Below are 27,972 nucleotides of genomic sequence, written 5' to 3' on the forward strand. Positions count from 1 at the left end.
GATTAGTAAAAATGGCTCACCCAGTGTTCAAGAATGGCCTTTTCCCCTTCATTCAGATTACAACATCTCACTTTCGGTTATTTGAAAATGAAATAATCTCCAAAATGTAGCTATTTTTGAAACAAGCAATAAAAAGCTGGTTGCAATTTGTACCCAAGAAAGCAAATGTAACTGAACTAAATGACTGTCGACCCGTAGCACTCACTTCTGTCATCATGAAGTGCTTTGAGAGGGGCTCTCCAGCGGGTGGTGCGGTCTGCCCAACGCATCACCGGGGGCAAACTACCAGCCCTCCAGGACACCTACAGCACCCGATGTCACAGGAAGGACAAAAATATAATCAAGGACAACAACCACCCGAGCCACTGCCTGTTCACCCCGCTATCATCCAGAAGGCGAGGTCATTACAGGTGCATCAAAGCTGGGACCGAGAGACTGAAAAACAGCTTCTATCTCAAGGCCATCAGACTGTTAAATAGCCTTCACTAGCACATTAGAGGCTGTCCCTATATACATAGATTAGAAATCACTGGCCACTTTAATAAATGGAACACTAGTCACTTTAATAATGTTTACAAATCTTGCATTACTCATCTCATATGTAAATACTGTATTCTATACTATTCTACTGTAGCTTAGTCAATGCCGCTCTGACATTGCTCGTCCATATACAGTTGAAGTCTGAAGTTTACATACACCTTAGCCAAATACATTTAAACTCAGTTTTTTACAATTCCTGACATTTAATCCTAGTATAAATTCCCTGTTTTAGGTCAGTTAGGATCACCACTTTATTTTAAGAATGTGAAATGTCAGAATAATAGTTGAGAGAATGATTTATTTCAGCTTTTATTTCTTTCATCACATTCCCAGTGGGTCAGAAGTTTACATACACTCAATTAGTATTTGGTAGCATTGCCTTTAAATTGTTTAACTTGGGTCAAACGTTTTGGGTAGCCTTCCACAAGCTTCCCACAATAAGTTGGGTGAATTTTGGCCCATTCCTCCTGACAGAGCAGGTGTAACTGAGTCAGTTTTATAGGCCTCCTTGCTCGCACACGCTTTTTCAGTTCTGCCACAAATGTTCTATAGGATTGAGGTCAGGGCTTTGTGATGGCCACTTCAATACCTTGACTTTGTTGTCCTTAAGCCATTTTGCCACAACTTTGGAAGTATGCTTGGGGTCATTGTCCATTTGGAAGACCCATTTGCGACCAAGCTTTAACTTCCTGACTGATGTCTTGAGATGTTGCTTCAATATATCCACATCATTTTCCTTCCTCATGATGCCATCTATTTTGTGAAGTGCACCAGTCCCTCCTGCAGCAAAGAACCCCCACAGCATGATGCTGCCACCCCCGTGCTTCACGGTTGGGATGGTGTTTGTGACGAGGTGTGAAAGAAGGAGTCAGGCGCAGGAGGTAAAATACCGAAGTCTAGAGTTTAATCCGTTTGCATAAATCAAACGCCCCACGCTCTCACAACAAAAAGAAGAGCTACACGCTCTCACAACAAAAACAATCACTCACAAAGACAGGGGGAACAGAGGGAACACTTATACACATACTAATTAGGGGAATGAGCACCAGGTGTGTGTGATTGACAAGACATGACAAGTGGAGTGATGAGAATGGGATCGGCAGTAGCTAGTACTCCGGTGACGACGAACGGCGAAGCCTGCCCAAACCAGGAGGGGGGGGCAGCCTTGGCGGAAGTCGAGAGCCAGACCCGATACCCCGGTACGAACACCGGGGCCTCCCTGCGGTGGCGGTCAGCGTTGGCCTTCTGACGATGCACGGCGTGCTGGAGGCGAACGTGGGCAGCGTCCCAAGTCTCCTCCGTGCGCCGAAACCAGTCATCCACCGCGGGAGCCTCGGTCTGGCTCTGGTGCCACGGTGCCAGGACCGGTTGGTACCCCAAAACACATTGGAAGGGTGTTAGGTTAGTGGAGGAGTGGCGGAGAGAGTTCTGAGCATATTCTGCCCATGGCAGTAACACCGACCACTCCCCCGGCCGGTCCTGACAGTAGGTCCGCAGGAACCTACCCACATCTTGATTCACCCTTTCCACCTGCCCATTGCTCTCGGGGTGAAAACCAGAGGTCAGGCTGACCGAGACCCCCAGACGTTCCATGAACGCCTTCCAGACTCTAGACGTGAACTGGGGACCTCGGTCGGACACTATATCCTCTGGTACCCCGTAGTGCCGGAAGACGTGAGTAAACAGAGCCTCCGCAGTTTGTAGGGCCGTGGGGAGACCGGGCAGAGGAAGGAGGCGGCAGGACATTGAAAAGCGGTCCACAACGACCAGGATCGTGGTGTTACCTTGGGAGGGGGGAAGATCAGTGAGAAAATCAATACTCAGGTGAGACCATGGTCGTTGTGGAACTGGTAAAGGTTGTAGCTTACCAGTAGCTTACCAGTTGTGGGAGGTGCCTAGGTGCCTTACTCTGGGCACACACTGAGCATGAGGAAACATACACCCTCACGTCCTTAGCCAAGGTAGGCCACCAGTACTTCTCGGTCAGGCAGCACATTGTACGACCGATACCTGGATGACCAGAGGAGGGTGACGTGTGTGCCCAGTAGATCAGACGATCACGGATAAGCGCAGGCACGTACTGCAGCCCAGCTGGACACTGCGGTGGAGATGGATCTGTGTGTAATGCCTGCGCTATATCTGCGTCCATCGCCCATACTACCGGCGCCACAATGCATGAGGCCGGGAGTATTGCGGTGTTGTCTCTGGGCCTCTGACAGTGCGTCTGCCTTCACGTTCTTCGTACCCGGAATGTATGAGAGTGTGAAATCAAACCGGGTGAAGAAGAGGGCCCACCTGGCCTGGCGAGGATTCAGCCTCCACGCTGCCCGAATATACTCCAGGTTACGGTGGTCTGTCCAGACGAGGAAAGGGTGTTTCGCCCCTTCGAGCCAATGTCTCCACACCGTCAAGGCTCGGACAACAGCCAACAGCTCCCAATCACCAACACTGTAGTTCTGCTCCGCCGAGCTGAGCTTCTTAGAAAATAAGGCACAGGGGCGGAGCTTGGGTGGCATGCCCGAGCGTTGGGATAAGACAGCTCCTATCCCTACCTCGGACGCATCCACCTCCACTACGAACGGTAGTGATGGATCGGGGTGAGCCAGTACCGGGGCTGAGGTGAACAGACCCCGCAATCTACTGAATGCCAAATCAGCCTCAGCAGACCAGCGGAGCCGGGACGGCCCACCCTTCAACAAGGAGGTAATGGGTAATGGGAGCTGCGACCTTGCCAAAACCCAGAATAAACCTTCGATAGTAGTTGGCAAAGCCAAGGAAGCGCTGCACCTCCTTTACCGTGGTTGGAGTCGGCCAATTACGCACAGCTGCAATGCGGTCTCACTCCATCTCCACACCTGTAGTGGTAATGCGATATCCGAGGAAGGAGATTGACTGCTGGAAAAACCTGCACTTCTCTGCCTTGGCATAAAGATCATTTTCCAGCAGTCGGACCAGTACTTTGCGAACCAGGGACACATGCTCGGCGCGCGTAGCAGAATACACCAGGATGTCATCGATGTAGACCACCACACCACGACCAAGCATGTCCCGAAACACCTCGTTCACAAAGGACTGGAAAACGGATGGAGCATTCATCAAATGGTAGGGCATCACCAGGTATTCATAATGCCCCGAGGTTGTGCTGAATGCTGTTTTCCACTCATCCCCTTCCCGAATACGCACCAGGTTGTAGGCACTCCTGAGGTCTAATTTGGTGAAAAAACGGGCCCCATGCATTGACTCAATCACTGAAGGAATGAGGGGAAGAGGATAACTAAATCGTACCGTCATATTATTCAGTGGTCGATAATCAATGCACGGGCGTAAACCGCCATCTTTCTTCTTCACAAAGAAGAAACTCGAGGAGGCAGGTGAAGTAGAGGGATGTATATACCCCTGGCGCAGGGACTCGGTGACGTATATTTCCATAGTGTCCGTTTCAGCCTGCGACAGGGGATACACATGACTGCTGGGAGGTACAGCGTCTACCCGAAGGTTTATCGCGCAATCCCCCTCCCGATGAGGTGGTAATTTAGTCGCTTGCGTCTTGGAAAATGCGAGTGCCAGATCATGGTATTCGGGGGGAATGTGCACGGTGGGGGTACCGTCTGGACTTTCCACCGTGGTCGCACCAACGGAAACACCTAGACACCTACCCGGACACTCACGCGACCACCCCGTAAGAACCCTCTGCGGCCATGAGAAATTGGGGTTGTGAAGGGCTAACAACGGGATACCCAAGACTACAGGGTAAGCAGGAGACTCAATAATCATAAAGGTGATCTGCTCAACATGTGTCTCCTGTGTAATCATGGTGACTGGTACAGTAACTTCCTTAACCAACCATGACCCTAATGGTCGACTATCTAGTGCTCTGATGGGGAGTGGAATGGTTAGGGGAACCAATGAAATACCTTGACGTTGTGCAAATGCCCTGTCCATAAAATTCCCAGCTGCGCCTGAATCGACTAGCGCCTTACACTGGGAACCTACCAAGTGATCTGGAAAGGAGATAGATAAAGTACAGTGCGCCGCAAAGGGCTCTGAACATGTTTGGGTGTTCGTTACCTGGGGTGATGTGTGAGTACCCTGCCTACCGCCTCCAGACCCAAAAGCACGTTGACTGCGACATGAGATGGATTGTCCCTTCGTGCCACCAGAGTGGCACTGTCGCTGTCCTCCTGCGCTCTCTCGCCCAGCAGCTCCCCCCAGCTCCATCTGCTCAGGGTCGGAGTCGTCTGGAGTGGGAACTGGCAGACCCCTACCAGGACGTCCTCTGGCCACTAGCAGATTGTCCAGCCGGATGGCCATGTCCACCAGTTGGGAGATCGATAGCATGGCATCCCGGCAGGCTAGCTCCCGTCGTACGTCCTCCCTTAGGTTGCACCAGAAATGGTCTATCAGGGCCCGCTCATTCCATCCGGACCTCGCTGCCAGCGTCCGGAACTCCAGCGCGTAGTCCTGAGCGGTCCTCGTCCCCTGCCTTAGATGAACCAGTCGTTCGCCCGCCCCTCAGGCGGGTGATCAAAAACGGCCCGAAAGAGGCAAGCAAACTCCCCGTAGTTCTCCAACGTGGTACCTCCCTCATTCCATACCGCGTTGGCCCACTCCAGGGCTCTCCCACAAAAGGCAGGAAACGAGGACGGATACCTTCTCCCGCTCCCGGGGCTCCGGCCTGATGCTGGAGAAATACAACTCCAGTTGGAGTAGGAATCCCTTACATCTCGCTGCAGTCCCGTCAAACGCTGGTGGCCGGGATATCTGGATCCCTCCAGGGTCTGGGGTGTAGGTGGCTGGATCCAGTTGACCACCTGGTCTCGATAGATCGGATCCTCTCCTCTCCAGGCGTTCCACCACCTGAAGAACCCGATCCATCGCTTCCCCCAAGCTGGCCAACATCGAGGAATGCTCCTGGACCCTTGCCACAACGCCAGGCATGCGGTCTTCTCCTGCTGACTCCATATCAGATCAGGTGAGTGATTCTGTGACGAGGTGTAAAAGAAGGAGTCAGGCGCAGGAGGTAAAATACCGAAGTCCAGAGTTTAATCCGTTTGCATAAATCAAATGCCCCAAGCGTCAAACGAAACTGTACAAGGGAAAAACATCCACCTTGGCAATAACACAGTGAAATGTAGCTCAACCGAGCTACACGCTCTCACAACAAAAACAATCACTCACAAAGACGAGGGGAACAGAGGGAACACTTACAGTGGGGGAAAAAAGTATTTAGTCAGCCACCAATTGTGCAAGTTCTCCCACTTAAAAAGATGAGAGAGGCCTGTAATTTTCATCATAGGTACACGTCAACTATGACAGACAAATTGAGATTTTCACATTGTAGGATTTTTTATGAATTTATTTGCAAATTATGGTGGAAAATAAGTATTTGGTCAATAACAAAAGTTTCTCAATACTTTGTTATATACCCTTTGTTGGCAATGACACAGGTCAAACGTTTTCTGTAAGTCTTCACAAGGTTTTCACACACTGTTGCTGGTATTTTGGCCCATTCCTCCATGCAGATCTCCTCTAGAGCAGTGATGTTTTGGGGCTGTCGCTGGGCAACACGGACTTTCAACTCCCTCCAAAGATTTTCTATGGGGTTGAGATCTGGAGACTGGCTAGGCCACTCCAGGACCTTGAAATGCTTCTTACGAAGCCACTCCTTCGTTGCCTGGGCGGTGTGTTTGGGATCATTGTCATGCTGAAAGACCCAGCCACGTTTCATCTTCAATGCCCTTGCTGATGGAAGGAGGTTTTCACTCAAAATCTCACGATACATGGCCCCATTCATTCTTTCCTTTACACGGATCAGTCGTCCTGGTCCCTTTGCAGAAAAACAGCCCCAAAGCATGATGTTTCCACCCCCATGCTTCACAGTAGGTATGGTGTTCTTTGGATGCAACTCAGCATTCTTTGTCCTCCAAACACGACAAGTTGAGTTTTTACCAAAAAAGTTCTATTTTGGTTTCATCTGACCATATGACATTCTCCCAATCCTCTTCTGGATCATCCAAATGCACTCTAGCAAACTTCAGACGGGCCTGGACATGTACTGGCTTAAGCAGGAGGACACGTCTGGCACTGCAGGATTTGAGTCCCTGGCAGCGTAGTGTGTTACTGATGGTAGGCTTTGTTACTTTGGTCCCAGCTCTCTGCAGGTCATTCACTAGGTCCCCCCCGTGTGGTTCTGGGATTTTTGCTCACCGTTCTTGTGATCATTTTGACCCCACGGGGTGAGATCTTGCGTGGAGCCCCAGATCGAGGGAGATTATCAGTGGTCTTTTATGTCTTCCATTTCCTAATAATTGCTCCCACAGTTGATTTCTTCAAACCAAGCTGCTTACCTATTGCAGATTCAGTCTTCCCAGCCTGGTGCAGGTCTACAATTTTGTTTCTGGTGTCCTTTGACAGCTCTTTGGTCTTGGCCATAGTGGAGTTTGGAGTGTGACTGTTTGAGGTTGTGGACAGGTGTCTTTTATACTGATAACAAGTTCAAACAGGTGCCATTAATACAGGTAACGAGTGGAAGACAGAGGAGCCTCTTAAAGAAGAAGTTACAGGTCTGTGAGAGCCAGAAATCTTGCTTGTTTGTAGGTGACCAAATACTTATTTTCCACCATAATTTGCAAAAAAAATCATTAAAAATGCTACAATGTGATTTTCTGGAGAAAAAAAAGCTCAATTTGTCTGTCATAGTTGACGTGTACCTATGATGAAAATTACAGGCCTCTCTCATCTTTTTAAGTGGGAGAACTTGCACAATTGGTGGCTGACTAAATACTTTTTTCCCCCAATGTATACACATATTAATTAGGGGAATGAGCACCAGGTGTGTGTGATTGACAAGACATGACAAGTGGAGTGATGAGAATGGGATCGGCAGTAGCTAGTACTCCGGTGACGACGAACACCGAAGCCTGCCCGAACCAGGAGGGGGGGCAGCCTCGGCGGAAGTCGTGACAGTGTTCTTCGGCTTGCAAGCGCCCCCCTTTTCCTCCAAACATAACGATGGTCATTATGGCCAAACAGTTCTATTTTTGTTTCATCAGACCAGAGGACATTTCTCCAAAAAGTACGATCTTTGTCCCCATGTGCAGTTGCAAACCGTAGTCTGGCTTTTTTATGGCGGTTTTGAAGCAGTTGCTTCTTCCTTGCTGAGCGGCCTTTCAGGTTATGTCGATATAGGACTCGTTTTACTGTGGATATAGATACTTTTGTACCTGTTTCCTCCAGCATCTTCACAAGGTCCTTTGCTCTTGTTCTGGGATTGATTTGCACTTTTCGCACCAATGTATGTTAATCTCTAGGAGACAGAACGCGTCTCCTTCCTGAGTGGTATGACGGCTGCGTGGTCCCATGGTGTTTATACTTGTTTGTACAGATGAACGTGGTACCTTCAGGCATTTGGAAATTGCTCCCAAGGATGACCCAGACTTGTGGAGGTCTACAACATTTTTTCAGAGGTCTTGGCTGATTTCTTTTGATTTTCTCACAATGTCAAGCAAAGAGGAAGTGAGTTTGGAGGTAGGCCTTGAAATACATCCATAGGTACACCTCCAATTGACTCAAATGATGTCAATTAGCCTGTCAGAAGCTTCTAAAGCCATGACATCATTTTCTGGAATTTTCCAAGCTGTTTAAAGGCACAGTCAACTTAGTGTATGTAAACCTCTGACCCACTGGAATTGTGATACAGTGAATTATAAGTGAAATAATCTGTCTGTAAACAATTGTTGGAAAAATTACTTGTGTCATGCACGAAGTAGATGTCCTAACCGACTTGCCAAAACTATAGTTTGTTAACAAGAAATTTGTGGAGTGGTTGAAAAACGAGTTTTAATGACTCCAACCTAAGTGTATGTAAACTTCCAACTTCAACTGTATTTATTTATATATTCTTAATTCCATTGCTTTACTTAGATTTGTGTGTATTGGGTATATGTTGTGAAATTGTTAGATATTACTGCACTGTCGGAGCTAGAAACACAAGCATTTCGCTACATCCGCAATAACATCTGCTAAACATGTGTATGTGACCAATACATTTGATTTGATGTGATTTTTTTATTTGAATTTCAGTTTAATCCACCAGAAAAGACAGAACAAATATTATTTCAAACATTATGGTTCAACTCAAATATACAAATCGATACAAAAATATTATTTTTTAGAAAAATGTTTAAAAACGGTATAATCTTTGTCAATGATATCATAAATAGGACTGGTGGAGTTGTCACACATGCAGTTAACAAAAATATATGGAAATGTCTGCTCTATCCAAAATTACAACCAAATGATTGCAGCATTACCGCAAAAATGGAGGCAAGCGTAAAGGGGAGAAGGTAAGGAACTTGTCTGTCGGCCCTGAATTAAAGACCAAAATTGGCAAAAGAAAATAATGATCAATCAAAAAGTTTACCAGTTTCTTTAAAGGACAAAATTCACAACTGCACCATACAGGTTGCAAAATAGTTGGGAGATTTTTGATGTACCGATTCCATGGCACATGGTTTATGAACTGATACACAAAACAACACCGGATTCAAAACGTAGAGTTTTTCAATTTAAATTATTATGCAAAATTCTTGCAACCAATATAATGTTATATACAGTGAGGGAAAAAAGTATTTGATCCCCTGCTGATTTTGTACGTTTGCCCACTGACAAGAAATGATCAGTCTATAATTTTAATGGTAGGTTTATTTGAACAGTGAGAGACAGAATAACAAAACAAAAAATCCAGAAAACGCATGTCAAAAATTTTATAAATTGATTTGCATTTTAATGAGGGAAATAAGTATTCGACCCCCTCTCAATCAGAAAGATTTCTGGCTCCCAGGTGTCTTTTATACAGGTAACGAGCTGAGATTAGGAGCACACTCTTAAAGGGAGTGCTCCTAATCTCAGTTTGTTACCTGTATAAAAGACACCTGTCCACAGAAGCAATCAATCAATCAGATTCCAAACTCTCCACCATGGCCAAGATCAAAGAGCTCTCTGAGGATGTCAGGGACAAGATTGTAGACCTACACAAGGCTGGAATGGGCTACAAGACCATCGCCAAGCAGCTTGGTGAGAAGGTGACAACAGTTGGTGCAATTATTCGCAAATGGAAGAAACACAAAATAACTGTCAATCTCCCTCGGCCTGGGGCTACATGTAAGATCTCACCTCGTGGAGTTGCAATGATCATGAGAACAGTGAGGAATCGGCCCAGAACTACACGGGAGGATCTTGTCAATGATCTCAAGGCAGCTGGGACCATAGTCACCAAGAAAACAATTGGTAACACACTACGCCGTGAAGGATTGAAATCCTGCAGCGCCCGCAAGGTCCCCCTGCTCAAGAGAGCACATATACATGCCCGTCTGAAGTTTGCCAATGAACATCTGAATGATTCAGAGGAGAACTGGGTGAAAGTGTTGTGGTCAGATGAGACCAAAATCGAGCTCTTTGGCATCAACTCAACTCGCTGTGTTTGGAGGAGGAGGAATGCTGCCTATGACCCCAAGAACACCATCCCCACCGTCAAACATGGAGGTGGAAACATTATGCTTTGGGGGTGTTTTTCTGCTAAGGGGACAGGACAATTTCACCGCATCAAAGGGACGATGGACGGGGCCATGTACCGTCAAATCTTGGGTGAGAACCTCCTTCCCTCAGCCAGGGCATTGAAAATGGGTCGTGGATGGGTATTCCAGCATGACAATGACCCAAAACACACGGCCAAGGCAACAAAGGAGTGGCTCAAGAAGAAGCACATTAAGGTCCTGGAGTGGCCTAGCCAGTCTCCAGACCTTAATCCCATACAAAATCTGTGGAGGGAGATGAAGGTTCGAGTTGCCAAACGTCAACCTCGAAACCTTAATGACTTGGAGAAGATCTGCAAAGAGGAGTGGGACAAAATCCCTCCTGAGATGTGTGCAAACCTGGTGGCCAACTACAAGAAACCTCTGACCTCTGTGATTGCCAACAAGGGTTTTGCCACCAAGTACTAAGTCATGTTTTGCAGAGGGGTCAAATACTTATTTCCCTCATTAAAATGCAAATCAATTTATAACATTTTTGACATGCGTTTTTCTGGATTTTTTTGTTGTTATTCTGTCTCTCACTGTTCAAATAAACCTACCATTAAAATTATAGACTGATCATTTCTTTGTCAGTGGGCAAACGTACAAAATCAGCAGGGGATCAAATACTTTTTTCCCTCACTGTACATGTCAGCAGGGACGGAAATTAAGCTAGCCCGAGGCAAATACTTTTCAGACTGGGCTAGTAGACAATGTGCCAAACTAGCCTGACACTGCTGTGAAATGTTGCCTTTACAAACGTCACATGCCACAGATTTAGGACCTGAATGTTACCCGGGCTAGTAGAACCCATGGTCTGCTGGCCAGTGCCCAAGATCCTTATGTTACATCCCTGCATGTCAGTCCTTTTCAGACCATCCCCATTATCACTGTTGGTCCTCCTCAGTGACCTCACAGCTAAGGGTTTTAACTTTCCTCTTGAGAATTAGAATCAGAAGTACAGTAGTATAGCGCATCGCCAATGGCGATTTTAGCATGTAAATCTTGGTGGGGCAAACAAAACAAAACATTTTTAGATGCATGCCAGCAAAGCCACTACACAACACTAAACAATACATTAATTGCACTATAACGGTGACAAACGGTGCCCACAAACTGTTAGGGCCTACATAAAGCTGTCCCAACAGCAGAGCTTTCTTTTCAGCACCATGGAGTGAATCCTTACCACTGCTACACCTGGCTATCAGCGGAGCCTTGTCTGGCAGAGAAACAGTTAATTCAGCCTAATTTACTGCCTTTTAAAAAACATAGCTGATATGGCTGACTTGCTTAAACAAATGTGGTTTCTACTGACAATTGAGATGAACAAACTATGGCATAAGGGGACGACGAGCGGATAATGGCAATCCGTAACTTCGATTAAGACTTTAATGAGCAAGCTAGGACGGACATAGTCAATATAACTATTTGTTCAGCACTTTTGAAATGTACAGCAACAGAATTCAGAACATTCAGGCCGTTCTTACAGTATTCTCCATGTACACCAACTCAGAACCATAGGATAAATAAAGGGGGCATATAAGCAGACAATGAAAGCTCTTACAATATTCGATGATTACATTTCTCTACAACAAGCTATAGGCTACATGTGCACCACCAAGTCAGAACAGATTATTAGGGTGAGGCACGTGGGCTACTAACAGCTTACTACACAACATACACGTAGTATTACTTTCTTAGCTACAGTATACACGTCTCCCTGGCATATTACATCATTTATGCAGCAGCATACAATACATTTTTGGACTCACCTTGTTGTGCTGTGCTCACTTGAACAGGAAGGTGGCGCGGCAGTCCTTGTGGGCAAATTTTGTTATCAAACTTTGCCATTAAAGTCTGGCATTCTCTGGATTTATGGTGCTTTCAAGACAACTGGGAACTCTGAAAAAAACAAGGTTGATTCATGATTTCAGTGATCTTCAGGTCAGAGCTCTAGAAAAAGGCCAGAGTTCCCGACTTGGAATTCCGAGTTGGATGACCGTTCAAAACGTATTTTCCCAGTCGGAGCTCCTTTTTTTCGGAGATTTCCCAGTTCCGAGTTTCCAGTTGTTTTGAACGCGGCAGAAGTCATGCTGGATTGACAGCATGGCCAATGTATTCAAACTTTTCTGGCCCATGGTGTTGAATGTTTATCCTTTTAAGCTTGGAAAAGAGACACTTAAACCCAGACATGGACCTCACACCCACTCCACTGAATAGCAGGCTAGTGATTGCTTTGCAACGCTTGCAGTTAGCCACTGATTCCTTCCAAACCACTCATTGTTGAATTTGGGATTACCAACTTGATGTGTAATGTTTATGTCCAATGGCCGATGAGCACCGATACGTTTTATCTATAATTTCTCTTCATATGACAATGATTGAAAAGGATTTGCCAGTCGATTGCTAGCTAAGATTTTGAAAGTATGATGTTGACATTTTTAAAAATCTAAACAGGTGGGGCTCAAAACAGGTGGGGCTACATCACCTCTTTGGGCAAATTGTGCCTTAGACTGTCCAGATCATCAATATAGTTGAGCATACCAAATAATTCCTCCATCCCAGCAGAAATGTCCCATCCACATAGTAGGATTTTAGATGTGCAGACAGACCAAAGCCCAGTCTATTTTACCGTTACTATAGTCAAGTCTGTGGGTTACGGTATTTAAATATAGATGTTACCATTTTAGTAATCAACTTAGCTAGCTAGTAAAGGTAACTTTTTTTTTGTCTTTAAGATGGGCATACCGGAAACCCAGTGACAGGGCCGGTCCTTGCCGTTCTGCCACCCTAGGCGAGACAAAAAAAATTCCCCACAAAACATGAATAGTCCCAGTAAGCAGAATGATGTTGAAAAGACGTCTAAAATACGTATTTTCCAGACATTGAAGTTAGGTTCAATTTAGGTTCTGAATGAAAGTTGAAAATACGTATTTTACAGATGTTTAAAATACATATTTTCAAGGACGTTGAAAAGGCGTCTTTTCCGGACGTTGAAAAATATGTATTTTCCGGACATTGAAATCAGGTTAATTTTCGTTTCTGAATGAAAGTTGAAAATACTTATTGTCCGGATGTTGAAAATATGTATATTCCGGATGTTGAAAACAGGCACATTTTTGGGTTCTGAATGAAAGTTCAAAAGATGTAATTTATAGACATCTATGTTTGGGCCAAATTAAGGCTGGTCCGGACCAAACTCCAATGTCCGTGGATGTGGAAATCAAGGCTGGTCCGGACCACACCAAAAAAAGACGTCCAAAAGGTCAGTGCTTATTGAGGTGCCTACAGAGTTGCCTAAAATTGAATTTTATGAATGCCCATCCATGTGGTAAGCCTACCATTTGTAAACATCCAAAAGACATCAGCTCGTGCTTACTGGTGTGTAGCCTACCATGTCAGCCTGCAATGGAATTTTATGAATGCCCATCCATGTGGTAGGCCCACCATTTGTAAAACAGGCCTTTGCATTGGCTTTATTAGTCCTGATTCTTGTTACTAATCAATTTGGCTATTTAAGCGCTGAATATAATATTTGATTGATGGCAATACAGCTGTAGAATATAGAATTAGAAGTTCAGTTTTAATTGATAACTTGGGATTTTATCACTTGACATATCAATCATATAGTGGGAAGGATCCTATAAATAAGACTGTGTGAATTCAGGTAACACTCCGAATAAATAAATACTGTGCCTGAAGATTTGTCTCTGGTCATGAAACTACAATACAGACTGGCTGGCTAAACAAAGTCAATTCTGAATGTCAATAGATTTTTAGATTAATTCTTATCAATGAAAACATTCTAGAAATGAGTTATCACTCATCTAAATCTGGTATCCGGGGTAATCTGGTTAATGATTATACACTGCTCAAAAAAATAAAGGGAACACTTAAACAACACTATGTAACTCCAAGTCAATCACACTTCTGTGAAATCAAACTGTCCACTTAGGAAGCAACACTGATTGACAATACATTTCACATGCTGTTGTGCAAATGGAATAGACAACAGGTGGAAATTATAGGCAATTAGCAAGACACCCCCAATAAAGGACTGGTTTTGCAGGTGGTGACCACAGACCACTTCTCAGTTCCTATGCTTCCTGGCTGATGTTTTGGTCACTTTTGAATGCTGGCGGTGCTTTCACTCTAGTGGTAGCATGAGACGGAGTCTACAACCCACACAAGTGGCTCAGGTAGTGCAGCTCATCCAGGATGGCACATCAATGCGAGCTGTGGCAAGAAGGTTTGCTGTGTCTGTCAGCGTAGTGTCCAGAGCATGGAGGCGCTACCAGGAGACAGGCCAGTACATCAGCAGACGTGGAGGAGGCCGTAGGAGGGCAACAACCCAGCAGCAGGACTGCTACCTCCGCCTTTGTGCAAGGAGGAGCAGGAGGAGCACTGCCAGAGCCCTGCAAAATGACCTCCAGCAGGCCACAAATGTGCATGTGTCTGCTCAAACGGTCAGAAACAGACTCCATGAGGGTGGTATGAGGGCCCGACGTCCACAGGTGGGGGTTGTGCTTACAGCCCAACACCGTGCAGGACGTTTGGCATTTGCCAGAGAACACCAAGATTGGCAAATTCGCCACTGGCGCCCTGTGCTCTTCACAGATGAAAGCAGGTTGACACTGAGCACGTGACAGACGTGACAGAGTCTGGAGATGCCGTGGAGAACGTTCTGCTGCCTGCAACATCCTCCAGCATGACCGGTTTGGCGGTGGGTCAGTCATGGTGTGGGGTGGCATTTCTTTGGGGGGCTGCACAGCCCTCCATGTGCTCGCCAGAGGTAGCCTGACTGCCATTAGGCACCGAGATGAGATCCTCAGACCCCTTGTGAGACCATATGCTGGTGCGGTTGGCCCTGGGTTCCTCCTAATGCAAGACAATGCTAGACCTCATGTGGCTGGAGTGTGTCAGCAGTTCCTGCAAGAGGAAGGCATTGATGCTTTGGACTGGCCCGCCCGTTCCCTAGACCTGAATCCAATTGAGCACATCTGGGACATCATGTCTCACTCCATCCACCAACGCCACGTTGCACCACAGACTGTCCAGGAGTTGGTGGATGCTTTAGTCCAGGTCTGGGAGGAGATCCCTCAGGAGACCATCCGCCACCTCATCAGGAGCATGCCCAGGCGTTGTAGGGAGGACATACAGGCACGTGGAGGCCACACACACTACTGAGCCTCATTTTGACTTGTTTTAAGGACATTACATCAAAGTTGGATCAGCCTGTAGTGTGGTTTTCCACTTTAATTTTGAGGGTGACTCCAAATCCAGACCTCCATGGGTTGATACATTTGATTTCCATTGATAATTTTTGTGTGATTTTGTTGTCAGCACATTCAACTATGTAAAGAAAAAAGTATTTAATAAGATTATTTCATTCATTCAGATCTAGGATGTGTTATTTTAGTGTTCCCTTTATTTTTTTGAGCAGTGTATAATTGATTAAGTGTCTCTTTCCTTGTAGAATGTTGACAGCTGTATAGAACACATTGTATTGCTAAGATGCTAAAACTTAACTTAACTCACCAACACAGGATAAACTTTATCCCTCATGCTGGCCCTGACCAAACCGGTAAAAGGCTCTGTATGGTCAATCCGCCGTCTGCAGTAGCCGTACAGCATTTACTGAAATACAGCCTCTGCAGATGTCAGGGCATTTATCCTTCTTGCCTTCGCTGAGCAGAGCAGAGGAAGTTGTCAAGGAAGTGAGTTTGTGTTTGTACTGGACCTCCCGCCCCCACCTACCATCAACCAATCATGTCAATCTGGAGCCAGACTTATAGTGGTCTTCTCCCCTTTTAATGCTCTTGTGCTCATCCTTGAAAAGGTCTGAAATAGACACCAAAGTCGACATACTGTACAAACAATTATCTAGGCTAAGTAATACAAAATAATGTTTTGATCTACTGCTCTTCTAACTAACTAGCTAAAGTGTAGTCAGTGGTTAGCTAAGACAGAGAAAGGGGACGGAAGATGTTCAATTATATTATATTATTATTATTACATTATTATTATATTATATTATTATTATGTTCAACACTTTATTCAATTAATTTCAATACAGCACATGGATTCATCATGGATTGGCCACAGGTTTCTGATCGTGCTGGTGAAAGGTAGCTGACAGTGTCGGCTAAAGATGACATACAGGAGCTTCCTGCAGGAATTTGTAGTCTTGCTGAGGTCTTCTCTGTTGCTAATTAGCATTTCAGATTTTTTGGAGTAAATTGAGGCAAATATATTGATAAAACTCACCTTGTCCGAGAGAATTACACGGTTAATAAAACGTCACGCCAAGGTAAGCCTACACCAAACACATACTTAGTTTGAAGTGTTTCACAATGTGAAAAAATGAATGGTGAAAAAACGGTTTGACCGTAACATTTATGGGTATTATGACGCGTCCACTGTGGCGGCCTATACCATTATGGGCAAGTTTCTGATAATGAAGGTTACGTATGTAACCACGGTTATGTGAGCTATTGGATCACTCCAATATAGTATCTTTCTGCTCGGCAGGATACATTCCGAGTAAGAATTTCAGATTCGTCCTGTGTACCGGTAGTGCTGCGGCTGACCCCCTTAAATAGCTGTGGCCGCACTACTCCTACCTCGTGTCCTTTTTGAGGCGAGGTAGATCACCGACTAGAGGATTGGAGTGGTTACATATGTAACCTTCGTTATGTAGCACTATATTGGATAACTCCAATATGGTAGCACAATACCAGATGAAATTGGTGAACTAGGCATGGCCGACGAGCAAAATCCTGTAGGACTGAGCTCATGGCAGTCATGGTTGCTGTGTCAGGGTTGTGGGTTCGATTCCCACGGGGTGCCAGTATGAAAATGTATGCACTCACTAACTGTAAGTCGCTCTGGATAAGAGTGTCTGCTAAATGTAAAACAATTTAAAGAAATGTGTCCCTCCATCCCCCTCCAGGGAAGTGGAGGCAACACCCAACATGGCCGCCCGACAAGGTTGGCGGCAGAAACTTTGACTCGATAGTACCTAGCAAAAGTGCTAGACGACGCCCAACTGGGCGAGGAGCAAATGTCATCAAGGGGAACTCATCGAAGCAGGGCCCACGATGTAGCCACTCCTCTAGTAGAATGTGCCACTACAGCAGACGGCAGAGACTGGCCGGCCTGCTGATATGGTGTAGTAATAGTGTCCACAATCCAATGTGAGAGTCTCTGTTTCGATAGGCTCTTCCCCAGAACTCTCTGACCATAACACACAAATAGCTGATCTGACTGTCGTATTGTCTTAGTCCGTGTAACATAAGTGTCTAGTGCCCTCACCGGGCAAGGCACACTTGGGGAAAAACCCAACCCACTCACAGCCATGGAAGATACGTACAGTGAGGGAAAAAAGTATTTGATCCCCTGCTGATTTTGTATGTTTGCCCACTGACAAAAACATGATCAGTCTATAATTTTAATGGTAGGTTTATTTGAACAGTGAGAGACAGAATAACAACAAAAAATCCAGAAAAAAATGCATGTCAAAAATGTTATAAATTGATTTGCATTTTAATGAGGGAAATAAGTATTTGACCCCTCTGCAAAACATGACTTAGTGGTGGCAAAACCCTTGTTGGCAATCACAGAGGTCAAACGTTTCTTTTAGTTGGCCACCAGGTTTGCACACATCTCAGGAGGGATTTTGTTCCACTCCTCTTTGCAGATCTTCTCCAAGTCATTAAGGTTTCGAGGCTGACGTTTGGCAACTCGAACCTTCAGCTCCCTCCACAGATTTCCTATGGGATTAAGGTCTGGAGACTGGCTAGGCCACTCCAGGACCTTAATGTGCTTCTTCTTGAGCCACTCCTTTGTTGCCTTGGCCGTGTGTTTTTCGGGTCATTGTCATGCTGGAATACCCATCCACGACCCATTTTCAATGCCCTGGCTGAGGGAAGGAGGTTCTCACCCAAGATTTGACGGTACATGGCCCCGTCCATCGTCCCTTTGATGCGGTGAAGTTGTCCTGTCCCCTTAGCAGAAAAACACCCCCAAAGCATAATGTTTCCACCTCCATGTTTGACGGTGGGGATGGTGTTCTTGGGTTCATAGGCAGCATTCCTCCTCCTCCAAACACGGCAAGTTGAGTTTATGCCAAAGAGCTCCATTTTGGTCTCATCTGACCACAACACTTTCACCCAGTTCTCCTCTGAATCATTCAGATGTTCATTGGCAAACTTCAGACGGGCCTGTATATGTACTTTCTTGAGCAGGGGGACCTTGCGGGCGCTGCAGGATTTCAGTCCTTCACGGCGTAGTGTGTTACCAATTGTTTTCTTGGTGACTATGGTCCCAGCTGCCTTGAGATGATTGACAAGATCCTCCCGTGTAGTTCTGGGCTGATTCCTCACCGTTCTCATGATCATTGCATCTCCACGAGGTGAGATCTTGCATGGAGCCCCAGGCAGAGGGAGATTGACAATTATTTTGGGTTTCTTCCATTTGCGAATAATCGCACCAACTGTTGTCACCTTCTCACCAAGCTGCTTGGCGATGGTTTTGTAGCCCATTCCAGCCTTGTGTAGGTCTACAATCTTGTCCCTGACATCCTTGGAGAGCTCTTTGGTCTTGGCCATGGTGGAGAGTTTTGAATCTGATTGATTGATTGCTTCTGTGGACAGGTGTCTTTTATACAGGTAACAAGCTGAGATTAGGAGCACTCCCTTTAAGAGTGTGCTCCTAATCTCAGCTCGTTACCTGTATAAAAGACACCTGGGAGCCAGAAATCTTTCTGATTGAGATGGGGTCAAATACTTATTTCCCTCATTAAAATGCTAATCAATTTATAACATTTTTGACATGAGTCTTTCTGGATTTTTGTTGTTGTTATTCTGTCTCTCACTGTTCAAATAAACCTACCATTAAAATTATAGACTGATCATTTCTTTGTCAGTGGGCAAACGTACAAAATCAGCAGGGGATCAAATACTTTTTTCCCTCACTGTATGCGGACAAAAGTAAGGGCCGGTTCACATGTCTGTCAGACAGGACCTTCGACAAGAAAGAGGGGTTAGGCCGGAGGATAACACTCCCCTTGTCTGTACCCATTCGGAAACATTCAGTGCTCACTGAAAGAGCATGAAGTTCACTAACCCGCTTAGTAGAGGTAATAGCCAACAGGAATGCCACCTTCATGGATAGGTGTGTCCAGGGGCCTTCGCTGGACATAGACGTCTAACTCCCTTCATAAACTTGGAGAGCAATGGGTGGCCACCCATGGGTCCCTCCGGGCCATCGTCATGGCACGCCAGAATTGCGGCCAAATACACTCTTAAAGTAGATGCCGCTCATGATTGTAAAAAGTGTAAAACCGTTGGTACATCACACGACTCGGGGGCAACAGTATGATCCCCACACCAAGTACAGAATATTCCCCACCGCATTTGATATGATGCGTTGGTGGAGGAAGCCCTGGCGTTCTGCAATGTGTTCACCTCATTGTCCTGAATGCATAGACTTGCCCATTTATGCCTGTCTGGGGCCAAGCCCAAAGCTGGAGGCAGCGCGGATCCGGATGCCACAGCATCCCCCGAGCCTGAGGGTGCAGGTCGGGTCTCAGCGGCAGCTGCCATGAGGGTCCCAGAGAGAAGGGACAACAGGAGGCTGAACCATAGTTGTCTCTGCCAATATGGGGCAATCAGGAGCAGCCGGTGGCCCTTCAAGCTGACCCTGTCTAGCGTAGCTGTGATAAGGGGAAATGGTGAGAACGCAAAAAGTGTCGTTGTCGGCCAACCGTGAGCAAGGGCGTCCAAACCCAGAGGGCCTGGAGGGTCCGACATCAAGAACCAGCTGGGACAATGAGTGTTCTCCTGAGATGCAAACAGGTCCACCTGCGCTCTCCCGAACCGTTCCCACAGCTGTAGCGTCAACTGAGGGTGTAGACTCCAGTCCCTTTCTGGCGGGCCATTTCTCAAAAGCATGTCCGCTGCCCGGTGCAGGATCCCGGGGATGTGCGCTGCCCGCAGTGACGCTAAGCGGGTCTTAGCCCACAGCAAGAGTTCCCGAGCCATTTCGTGGAGGTGCCGTGACCTCAGTCTCCCCTGGTGATTGATATACGCCACTACCGTGGTGTTGTCTGATCTGAGCAGGACATGCTTCCCCTCCAAGTAGGGCAGGAACTGTTGGAGTGCCAGGCGAACCACCCTGAGCTCCAGCACATTGATGTAAACGCCACTCCATGCCCCCCAACCCGCTAACAAGGCATTGGTGCACACTAGCTCCCTACGGTGGACTCTGTTCAGTGTCCCTCCCTCCAACAGGAAGGAGTGAGAGTGCCATTTCAACAGAGTCCTCATACATGCATTTGTCACCGATAGCTGATGATGTCTGTGTCGTCTCTGGTGTAGATGGTGAGACTTGAACCATCGCTGGAGTGGCCTGAGGTGAAGAAGGCCCATCGGAATCAACAGAGAAGCCAACGTCTTAGAGAGGATCTCATGTTAAATACTAATGAAGTAATATGGCTACAGGTTCATCTGCCTCGCCTAAAGCCAATTCTGGTGGGAAGCTGCTATAGACCACCAAGTGCTAACAATCAGTATCTGGATATTATGTGTGAAATGCTTGATAATGTATGTGAAATCAATAGAGAGGTATACTTTCTGGGTGATTTTTAAATATTGACTGGCTGTCATCAGGCTGGCCACTCAAGAGAAAGCATCAAACTGTAACCAGTGCCTGCAACCTGGTTCAGGTTATCAGTCAACCTACCAGGGTGGTTACAAACAGTACAGAAATTAAATCATCAACATGTATTGATCATATCTTTACTAATGCTGCAGAGATTTGTTTGAAAGCAGTATCCAAATCCATTGGATGTAGTGATCACAATATAGTAGCCATATCTGGGAAAACCAATGTTCCAAAGGCTGGGCCTAATATTGTGTATAAGAGGTCATACAATAAGTTTTGTAGTGATTCCTATGTTGTTGATGCAAAGAATATATGTTGGTCCGTGGTGTGTAATGAGGAGCAAACAGACACTGCACTTGACACATTTATGAAATTGCTCATTCCAGTTACTAATAAGCATGCACACATTAAGAAAATGACTGTAAAAACGGTTAAATCCCCGTAGATTGATGAGGAATTGAAAAGTTGTATGGTTGAGAGGGATGAGGCAAAAGGAATGGCAAATAAGTCTGGCTGCACAACCGATTGGCAAACGTATTGCAAATTGAGAAATCATGTGACTAAACTAAATAAAAAAGAAGAAGAAACAACACTATGAAACAAGGATAAATTACATAAAGAATTATAGTATAAAGCTTTGGAGCACCTTAAATGAAATTTTGGGAAAAAAGGCAAACTCAGCTCCATCATTCATTGAATCAGATGGCTAATTCATCACAAAACCAACTGATATTGCCAACTACTTGAATAAGGTATTCATTGGCAAGATTAGCAAACTTAGGCATGACATGCCAGCAATAATTGCTGACACTACACATCCAAGTATATCTGACTAAATTATGAAAGACAAGCATTGTAATTTTGAATTCCGTAAAGTGAGTGTGGAAGAGGTGAACAAATTATTGTTGTCTATTAACAATGACAAGCCACCGGGGTCTGACAACTTGGATGGAAAATTGCTGAGGATAATAGCGGACGATTTTGCCACTCCTATTTGCCATATTTTCAATTTAAGCCTACTAGAATTTGTGCCCCCCCAGACTTGGAGGGAAGCAAAGGTCATTCCTCTACCTAAGAATAGTAAAGCCCTCTTTATTGGCTCAAACAGCTGACTAATTAGCCTGTTACCAACCCTTAGTAAACTATTGGAAAAAAATGTGTTTGACCAGATACAATGCTATTTTACTGTAAACAAATTGACAACAAACTTTCAGCATGGTTATAGAATAGGACATTCAACAAGCACAGCACTTACACAAATGACTGATGATTGGCTGAGAGAAATTGATGATAAAAAGATTGTGGAGGCTGTTTTGTTAGACTTCAGTGCAGCTTTTGACATTATCGATCATAGTCTGCTGCTGGAAAAACGTATGTGTTATGGCTTTACACCCCCTGCTATAATGTGGATAAATAGTTAATTGTCTAACAGAACACAGAGGGTGTTCTTTAATGGAAGCCTCTCAAACATAATCCAGGTAGAATTAGGAATTCCCCAGGGAAGCTGTCTAGGCCCCTTGCTTTTTTCCATCTTTACTAACGACATGTCACTGGCTTTGAGAAAAGCCAGTGTGTCTATGTATGCGGATGACTCAACACTATACACGTCAGCCACTACAGCAACTGAAATAACTGCAACACTTAACAAAGAGTTGCAGTTAGTTTCGGAATAGGTGGCAAGGAATAAGTTAGTCCTGAATATTTCCAAAACGAAAAGCATTGTATTTGGGTCAAATCATTCACTAAACCCTAAACCTCAACTACATCTCGTAATGAATAATGTGGAAATTGAGCAAGTTGAAGTGACTGCACCAATTTGTAAGTCGCTCTGGATAAGAGTGTCTGCTAAATGATGAAAAAGTAAATGTAAATGTGACTAAACTGCTTGGAGTAACCCTGGATTGTCATGGTCAAAGCATATTGATACAACAGTAGCTAAGATGGGGAGAAGTATGTCCATAATTAAGCACTGCTCTGCCTTCTTAACAACACTATCAACAAGGCAGGTCCTTCAGTCCCTAGTTCTGTTGCACCTAGACTACTGTTCAGTAGTGTGGTCAGGTGCCACAAAGAGGGACTTGGGAAAATTGCACTTTTAAGGACCAGCACGGCTGGCCCTTAAAAGTACATGGAGAGCTAACATTGATGACATGCATGTCAGTCTCTCCTGGCTCAGAGTGGAAGAGAGATTGACTTCATCACTGCTTGTTTGTGAGAGGTGTCGACGTGCTGAATGTACCGAGCTGTCTGTTAGGAATACTGGCACACAGCTTGGACACCCATGCATGCCCCACAAGACATGCCACCAGAGGTCTCTTCACAGTCCCCAAGTCCAGAACGGACTATGGGAGGCGCACAGTACTACATAGAGCCATGACTACATGGAACTCTATTCCACATCAGGTAACTGATGCAAGCAGTAGAATCAGATTTTTTTTAAACAGGTAAAAATACACCTTGTGGAACAGCGGGGACAGTGGAGAGACACACACACAGGTACATACACACATACATATAGACACTCACTCTACACACACGTACACATGGATGTTGTATTGTAAATATGTGATAGTGGAGTAGTGGCCTGAGGGAACACACTAAATGTATTGGGTAAAGTGTTATGAAATATAATGTAATGTAATGTTTTAAATTGTATATAACTGCCTTAATGTTGCAGGACCCCAGGAAGAGTAGCTGCTGCCTTGGCAGCAGCTAATGGGGATCCTTAATAAATACAAATACAAAAATACAAACGTGAGTAGGCAGAGTAACTGCTGGCACTCTAATACGGACACGGCTGGTCCAAGCCGGAAAACGATCTAGGTAGGCCTGTATCTTCCCCAATCTCACCTGAGGGAGACGTGCTCTCATAAGAGTTGAGTCGATCAACATCCCCAGGAAGACCGCCGTCTGTGAGGGAGTCAGGTTGCTCTTCTCCCTGTTTAGGGTGAGGCCCAGGTGTTGAATGTGCTTCAAGATTATCCTTGTGTCTGCTGTGACTTGCTCTCTTGATTGAGAACACACCAACCAGTCGTCCAGGTAGTTCAGCACTAGAATGCCCTGGGACATGATAGGCACTAGGACTGCTTCCATGCATTTTGTGAATGTACGCAGCGCCAGTGAGAGGCCGAACGTGAGGACTTTGAATTCATAAGCCACTCCTTCGAAGGCAAACCGGAGGTACTTCCAGTGATCTCGATGAACAGGAACGTGGACGTAAGCATCGTTCAGGTCAAGTGTGGTGAACCATTGGCCGCTCAAGATTGCCTGCAACACCCGCGCTAGCGAGAGCCTCTTGAACTTGAGTTACTTTAAACATTTGTTGAGGCCGCGCAGGTCCAGGATCATCCGAAAGCTAACGTCCTTTTTCGGAACTATGAAATACGTGGAGTAGAACCCACTTAGCCGTTCTAGCGGCTCTACGTTCCTGATTGCATCCTAGCTCAGGAGCGAGGCTATCTCCAGCCGGAGCGCTTCCTTCCTCACCCCATCTGCCACCGAGGTGACCCAGATGCCCCTGTAGGGTAGGCAGGCGGCATCGGAACTGGAGTTTGTATCCACCCAGGACTGTGTCCAGTACCCAGGGAGACTCCACCTGCCTCTCCCATTTTGCCCTTTAGGCCTGGGAGAGACGGCCAAGGCCGACCGCCAGTACCTCAGTAGAACTGCCGGGGCCCATTCTTCTTAGCCGCGTGCCGCTGCTTGTAAGGGTGGTCACGACACCTGTCCTTGTGCAATAAGGGTGTAAAACGCTGGTTCCCATTTCCCTGCCCCTGCTGTCTCGGTTGGGGAGGAGGGGGGCCAAGATGTTGCTGGAGCACACTCAAGACATCTTTTCTTCCAGCTCCTCTGAGGGGCGGCGGTAGGGCGCACAGTTGCCAAGAACTCCTGCAAAGTCTCTCTGTCTTTGTGCAGTTTTGTAGTCTGCTGTATGATGTTGTCGACCCTTGGCCCAAAGGTGGAACCTGCCGTGAAGGTGAGCTCCAAGAATGTTTTCTGAACTGGCGGTGGCAGTTTAGACTGTGCCAGCCAAAGATGGTGGCCTCCTTAATAAGCTCGTCACCACCCCCTGGGAGGCGAGGGATCAGCAGGGCGAGATAGGATTGCAGCATCGTAGGCACGTTTACGAGTCGCGCCATGATGGAGAGGGTCCCGAAAGTGCTTTGCCGCTGTTCATCGCTTACTCTTTCAGGTCCTGGTTTGAGGCGAGGCACCTTGCCAATGATCTCCTTGTCAGGGAGGATCATGGCAGCCACCATGTCATCCATCACCGGATAGTGGTCTAGCCCCAAGGACTCTGCATCCAGTAGGAGAGTCCACAGCCTGGTCTGATTGTCGCAAAGGAAGCGCCATTCAATCTTGCTCCAGTATTCGCAGAGAGCCAAAGCGAACTTAGGGCAGATGGGGATAAGGAGCTGCTCAGATGGTGCTTCTTTCAGCTTGATATTAAGGGCGGTAGCCATTCTCGCTAAAAGCTCCTGTGTTGCTTCCGTCACCACCGGGGGTGCCTCCGTAGCGGCACTCCCAGCTACAAATGGTGCTGTGGACTGGGTCGATCCCTGATGTGCTTGGAACACTGAAGCACTGTCACCCAACCCAACTCGTCTCCAGCGTGGAGAGAGAGGGCGTCGTTGCCGTCATCATCCCCCCGTAAAGCGTCCACTTCTTCCCGCAGGCTTTCCACCTGCGGGGGGGTGCCCAAAGCAGCCAAAGGGGTGCTGCCTCGACGATGCATCACCCCAAAGGGGGGAATACAGTCATCAGATGGGGAGGACTGTCCTGTGACCTTCATCCCCTCCAGGCGTGCTAAGCGCATGCGCTCTCCAAAGGCTATTGGGTTCTCCAACCACTCTACGTGTGTGATCTAACCCAAGACAGGTCATGCCGGCAGAGTATGCATCCCCTGTGGGCAGGGGTAACCCGCATCTCTCACAATGAAACACCATAATAGCTATGTAGTTTCTCTGTGAAAGTGAAGCCAACAGTGTGATTACTATTTGTCTATAGTATACACTGTGCAATACTGTAATGGTCAAAATACTACGGACCTACAGTCCCAAACTTAGTCTCATACACTATCTGAAGGAGAGGAGAAGTGAATGGGGTGTGAACTGCCTGATCGTGGCGGAGGGGCAGAGCACACAAACTCACACACGTTAGCTCAATCTTAACATTTACATTTACATTTTACATTTTAGTCATTTAGCAGACGCTCTTATCCAGAGCGACTTACAGGAGCAATTAGGGTTAAGTGCCTTGCTCAAGGGCACATCGACAGATTGTTCACCTAGTCGGCTCAGGGATTAGAACCAGCGACCTTTCGGTTACTGGCACTACGCTCTTAACCACTAAGCTACCTGCCGCCCTTAACTTATTGTGTGGGTCGGCTGTAACTCACGCCACGTTAATGTTTATTCTACTATACGTGGTGGTGTTGGCAGGATGTAAGGAGTGTGCTTAGTCCTTCAGTGGTCTGCTCTTGTTAAGCTAGCTACTGCATAGCTCATTCACCGTGGAACACACAAGAGTCTAGACAAGATGGCTGTGCCCTGTGAGAGATAAGCGTGGTGCGGCTAGCGACACGCTGAGATAAGATGATAACTAATACCTTTTTACAAATTGTTTTTTAGTAACTATTTTGGCTATTTAGAATTGCATAAGAGTAGACTAGTCAGGCACATGTAGCACTTCATCTTGAATATTTTATTTTATTTTTTATTAACAAACAAAAGAGGAGTAGTCACATGCAAACAAGCATACATACAAACTATTTACATTGCCAGGAATCCTAAACAAACAAATCATATTCATTAATAATACAAGTTTTAATTGCCTTTTTGTTTTTCATTTTAGTTAAAGTAGTGCCATATTGTTTAAATTCTTTTATAAAGTGAAAAAAGTTAGGTTTTGAATTAGATCATTTGTATTTGTGAATATGAAATGTACCTAATATTATTAGCAGTTGAATTAAATATACTACATCTTTATCAATGTCAGAATTTCTGAAATAAATCATTATATCAAAACTATTAAATTGTACAACCTGTCCTGTTTTCTTTGTAACAATGTTCTGTATGTCAATCCAAAAAATTATACTATCAATATAGGTTAAAAAAACTAATGAAAAATGGTCTCCTTCTCCATTACACAGAAATCACAATTATAGTCAATATTCTGCTTGAATCTTTCCAAAACCTTTTTCACAAGATAAATTCTATGTAACATTTTTAATTAAACTTTCTTTACCTTGTTACTGATACAATATTTGTTAGGAATTTTCCATGCTTTCCCCCATTGTATATCACCATAGATATTCGACCAAATAAATCTTGCTGAGGGAAATGTAGTATCACAAACAATATTCCTAATCTGTTTATTACTACATTTATCTTTGAGGATGTTAATATTGCCAATTAATATATGTATGTAAATCTATGTTACTTACATCAACCACAGAGGGAAATTTTTTTGGAATCGTATAAAAAACAATTGCATATTCTTTCGGGGTTATTGGAATTCTAAACGTATCAAGGAATTCCCCATATGAGAGTAGATATCCATCCTCATTCAGTAACTGACTAACCAAAATAAAAAAATTCTCAAACCAGTTATGAAAAAAAATTGACATTTTTAAATCGCATATCTTTGTTGTTCCATAGAAAGTATCTGTGAGGGGGGAAATTATGTTTATACGCTAACATCCAAGCTAAAAGTGCCTGCTTATGGAATTTGGCCAATTTTACTGGGATTTTATCAACATCAAAATTACACCGAATCAGAAATTCTAAACCACCAACAGAGTCAAATAAATACTCAGGGAAGACATTCCAAATATTGTTCTGGTTCTTAATATACGTCAGTATCCAATATATTTTACAAGTATTATTTAGAGTATTGAAATCTAAAACCTCAAGGCCTCCTTGTTCTTGGGTATTCCTGAGAATATCTTTCCGTAGATAGTGAGGCTTGTTCCTCCAAATAAAATGATAAAGAATCTTATCTAAGTCCTATACATTTTTAGGGGGTAAGTCAAGTGATAACGAGACATAAACCGATCTGGGTAACCCTTCAGCTTTGGACAATAAAACTCGACCATATAATGAAATATCTCTCAGTAACCAGAGGTAAAATTTCTTCTTTGTTTTCTCAATAATGGGGTTAAAGTTTAATTCACTCCTTTGTTTTTCATCCTTGC

General features: G+C 45.3%; 1 pseudogene; it reads right to left on the reverse strand.

Annotated features, from left to right (window-relative positions):
• Positions 1–19,575: 19,575 nt before the first annotated feature.
• On the reverse strand, positions 19,576–25,240 carry LOC121578926 (annotated as a pseudogene).
• Between the last annotated feature and the right edge of the window lie 2,732 nt (positions 25,241–27,972).

The sequence above is a fragment of the Coregonus clupeaformis genome, chromosome 13, assembly GCF_020615455.1.
Source record: "Coregonus clupeaformis isolate EN_2021a chromosome 13, ASM2061545v1, whole genome shotgun sequence".
NCBI lineage: Eukaryota > Metazoa > Chordata > Actinopteri > Salmoniformes > Salmonidae > Coregonus > Coregonus clupeaformis.